The following is a 5,513-nucleotide window of genomic DNA, read 5'->3' on the forward strand; positions in this document are numbered from 1 at the left end:
GTGTCATTTCATAGCTACTTTAGGTCATTTGTTATGCATGCAGAAAGATAAAACCCAAAGTTGCATGACAAGATCATGTTTAATGTTCCTTTGTTTGTTTGTCTATAGATGCTTCTTCCAAAATTGAATGTGATTAACTATAGTAATGTTGCATTTTGATAGACTGGTAAACAGGCAAAAAGCAGTGTGTTGCACCATCCATAAACTATAAAACACTCAATAGTATAAAATGCAGAAATACGAAGACAGACTTCATAACTGAAAACTAGTGACGTGCAGTTCGACTATTTTTACTGACTCGATTTGTTTGATTCATTCAGTTTAGTGAATCAGTTCAACAGATTTGATTCACTGATTCACTAACGTGAAATAAATACATCTTGATGAATTACTCTTGGTTCTGAAAATTTGTTTGAATAAAAAAATCTGGCAGCAAAGGGCCATTTAAGTTAAGACTGTTCACCGTAAAAAATATTATATATATATATACACACATACATACACATACACATATCGGAATGTATGAGAATGATTTTGGAATCTTCTGTGTTCCGCCTCCACCTTTCGCTTCCATGATATCTCCAACTGCTTTTTTGCTACTGATTTTAAATATAACACAAAGTAAAATCAATAGTTTAAACAAGCATTCGCTTCACTACCTAATCAAAATTATGTATGTTGTGTGCGTGAGGAAACTGACCCTGTGTGCTATTTGATTGGCTATTCTACCACCTCTTTGAGCTGTGATTGGCTTAATGGGCATGTCAATCATACAACGCAGAATGCACATGTTGAATATGCGTGTTATATTAAAGAGGTGGGTTGTTTTAAATCATTCAAAAACGATACAGTACATTGATGCAATTTTAATACAGTAATGGGCAGGCCGTTTGATACCCCTGCTTTAGAGCACTAACTATTTATTTTAAACTATGTCATTCAGCTTTAACTGCAACCTATTTAAAAAACTGATTTACACCAAAAAAAAAGCCCTGCTAAAGCTCACAGGGACTTATATTAAATATAATTCAGGACAGGTTTACAGGATGTGTGCTATTGATTGTGTGCGATTCATGGAGCCTCTGCAGGGTGGCAATATCAATCAATAATTTTCGAGTAAGCAGAACAAAAAGAAAAATACGTCATTGCACAACGTGACTTTTATTGTATATGCATTAAAGGAGAAAGGAAAAGGGCTCTTTTTTTTTTTTTTTTTTTTTTTTTTTTTTTTACATCAGACAAGGAAGACATGTTAAAATTAAAAGGTAATCAGTGCAGTTTCACTTTACGTTGCCTCTGCCTGTCCTGTTGATCTGCTCATTTTCAGTCAGTGTAAGCCACCTCCACCTTCACAATAAGCTACTGACCAAAGATACACCTGGACTGCTGGAGCTTTTGATATCATTGTGGTCACGGGTAAGTCTCTGGCATTATCATGCACATTAAATTATTGCTCACAATACATGTAGCGTGCACGGTATGGTATGTACATTAGTCAAATACTGTGCATATAAATTAGTGTGTTCTCTGTTAGTAAATGGGGTAATACATTTAAATTTATCGCACACGTTAGGCTCACTACTTTATGTGCGCGCTAACTCCAAATTTAGTGCCCGTTCATAACTGAGGCCCTGATAGTGTGGATACTTTCACTTCATTTTGTTTACTTAAAAATATATATATATATATATATATATATATATATATATATATATATATATATATATATATATATATAATTTTGTATTATTATTTTACTTTTTGCCATGATGGTTCTTCAGAATACTAGACTGACCTTCCAAAAGGCTCAATAGCAACTCTTAGGCATTGGAAGGCTCGGTTTAGTCTCAGCTTTCTTCCTGAGGAATTTGAAGTTTTAGTCAGTCAGACACAGACATGCTGGAAATAGATATGGACTGAATAAATAAACAACAGAGAAAAAAACTGAATTAGCAGTCATCTGGAAGAGGAAGCAGCACGAGAAAGCTGAAGACATGACTTACGCATCTGATTTGTGCAAGTACAATTTAAACATGTATATCTAAACAGTTATTACAATAAAGTTACCAAACAATGACATTTTTTAAGATACTGATACCTAGAAGGCTGTTTATCATATCCCTTTTACTGTTTCTTCTTAGGGCACCACATAATTCCCTTTGCAGTGAAATATTTATAGCCAGATTGTTTAAATAAATACATTGTGACACTAATTATGGTTTACTGTTCCACTAGTTTTAAATAAACTAGTCTGACAAGTGTTTTGAAAATGTCCTTTCTATGGAGGGCTGGACATAATGTACATACAGTAATACTTCAATAGTGATGGCCTAAATCAAATGATACTTTGATATCCTTGTACAGCGCATTCAAATATATACTTTGATGAGCCCCCAAAAAAAAAAATCTTCTGACCGTTTTAATTTACTTGAAGGATACTGACTTTTTCTTTTTTTGCACATCAATGGTCCCTAATCATTAGGCTGTATGTTTTTAATCACCCTAGGTTGAATTTTTCATAGTCTCCTCCATTTTTAAATTTCACAAAATACATTTGGGCTCATTAGGATGAGCTCAGCGCTAATTTGAATTCTAAAAACTTTATTTTACTTTTACTTAATTTTCAACTTTTTGTGTGTTAACCACTGGGTTCATTGAATCAGAGTACACAAGGTATTGGAAATTAAAGAAATATTTCTATTTTGAAATTTGTTGGTGCTGAACATTTTTACACTTACAATGACGTTTATCAAGAAATTTTAACAGGGCCATTTTTTTCGGGTTTTTTTGGTGGTGAATGAGCAGCCTAACCAGATCTTGGACTGTAATTGTGTCCTTTGCCAAATGCATCAAATTACAGTATATGGTGGTTTTGAGATGTTGAATAAGGGCTAAATCCAGGGTGCTTGATTTCTAATCTTGTCCTTCAGATGCAATAGCCTAGTGTATAAACCCACTATGCCATATTCTACCATACTTTATCCTATAACAAAACAGATGTTAACCATTCAGTAATATGTCTCTAGACATTTATTACTGAGCAAAACATGTTTTCTGCTGAAATGTGTTCATCAATTGCAACTATGAGTATATTGAATCAATTAATCAATGTAAATATGTAGATCTAATACTTTTGGGGAAAGTTTCCTTGATTTTAAAATTGTGTAAATAACAAGTAAACCATTAGATTATTTCCAGCAAGAACTTAAGAACTAAATTAAATGTACATCTTTTTAGTTTGGTGGCTAAGAGGGAAAACATATTTCATGCAATTAATAGAGTGAATGTGTCACAGTTTTGCTTTATTTCCCTTAATATCACGACGCAAATACAAAGTTAATTGTATTGGACTCTATGTCTCACTTACACTATAGTACACTGCACAGGGGGCATACCTGTTTGTTACAAAGGCCTCTCTACCAGCAGCTTCACTTAGAATTGATTGCGAGTCACACTGACGAGTCATTGCGCGGACAGTGAAGATTGGGAGCCAGCCCAAATGCAATAAGACAATTACTCAAAAAGCTAGCAAGAATAATATTCTGTATTGCCACCCTGCAGACTTCATGTAATCATGTTTTACTATAGTATTTCAATTCATAATATGTTAGGATATAAATCACATCAGACCAGAAGTCACCAGTAAAAGCATGCATTCATCACTTTCATACTGTCTACTTGCCAACTGTCCTTCGATTAATCTTGTTGAAACAAATGAGAGCTGATGTGATACCCTGGAATGACATCCAAATGATGTATGGGTTCATCATGGCCACCTAGCAAGAGCTTTCACTTACTCTGTTCATGCCTTAAGATATTTGCAATGACTTGTAGGGTGTCAAGAAAGCACAGCACAGGCAATGTGATGACATTTACATTACTGTGGTCCAGCACATCTTTTCATGAATGGAGAGCCCCCATGCGGAATCCATTTTCCTTTTCAGATATTTATGATGCATGGCTGTTCAAAGTAGTTCCACTTACTGAGAAGAAAGCTTCTAATGGCAAGGCATGAAAGAGGAGCGAGCAATTCAGTAACTACAGCTGCCAACATTATGACAGCTAACCTTGACAAAGCTACACAGTGAACATTCTCTTGAATCAGGCAATTTTCTTGAATCAATGGTGGTTTCTACTTTTTTTGACTTTAGGTTGGTGGTTGAATGAGTGACACATTCTAAAGACATCCTGGTTAAATTATAAAATAACATATCAAAAATCACAGGGAAGTATTCGTCAAAACTCCAGTAAATCTTAATTTGAGTGCTGATATCATATCATCCTGTGCAAAGAATACCATACCCAATGTAAAAAAAATAAATAAAAAAAAATACATACCTGGTACCTTTTATAAAACCAATCATCCTATTGACTTTTAAATTCTGATGAACTTGACATGCATTTGATTTTTGCAGTGGATTTTGGACTGAACCATTTCACAACTAAATTAAGCTGTGACAGGATAGTGTCACGGCCCAAGATGTTACAGGCAGGAATTAGCGACTCAGAGACAGCAGCTGCAGTGAAGCGCTGCTGCCCACATTTTAAATCCCAAAACAACAAACAAAACAGGCACAAAGGCCAAAATAAAGATTCAAACAAAACAATACAATGTTGGGTAGGCTGGGCATTTGCCTTCACTACAAATACAAACACACATCAAAACACAGGTTACCAAACTCCCTGCAATGAACAAAGCAGCTCTGTTTCCTTTAATCCTTCGCTACAATGCAGCTAGAAATCGCTGATGTAATGGTGGCGTTAGACGCCCATTTTAAGCCTTTTTTAAACAACCACTGGCTGCTTACCAAATGAATGACATTTCCAAAGGCTCCAGCAACCAATCAGGGAAGGTTTTATATACTTTCAAAAGGAAAGTTAGATAGATAGACAGAAAGTTAGATGAGTGAGTTGTTTTTTTGTTTTGTTTTTCTGTCAGGAGATTCAGTGATCAAAAGTACAAGCTTACCAGAAATCATACTAAATAGTACAGAATGTTCATAAACTTATGTAGTTGCAAATATATACATCTTCACATTTCGCACCCGTCAAACAATTTGGTGTAAAATCAAAACCAGACACAGTATTTATAAAATTCATTCTGATTCTGGTTCCTGAAACTTGTGGCTACCACTGATACTGTTACAATTTTCGAGTACATTTTAAAACTAGGTAATTGTATGGTATCTTTCATCATAAAGTGAAAATGTTGCTCTCTTAGTAATCTTCAGACTCTCAGCTGTTTTGAAAGGTATAATATGGTATACTTTTGGTGGATATTTATCCCGCTACCCAAGTCAAAAGTCAAGTTATGTCAGTCAGACCTCAAACAGGTAGAATGTTCAGGGTTAATACAAGTGAGCACTCCCCAGTTAGCACCAATTACCTAATTGGAGAATGGCAACACCAGTGATTGCTGGCAGTATAGATTTAGTCTTGGACTGTGAAGAGAAAAGGCTCAATAGCAACTCTTAACCTATTGTAGTTGCAAAGATCTCTGACTTTATTCCCAC

The sequence above is a fragment of the Polyodon spathula genome, chromosome 9, assembly GCF_017654505.1.
Source record: "Polyodon spathula isolate WHYD16114869_AA chromosome 9, ASM1765450v1, whole genome shotgun sequence".
Lineage (NCBI taxonomy): Eukaryota > Metazoa > Chordata > Actinopteri > Acipenseriformes > Polyodontidae > Polyodon > Polyodon spathula.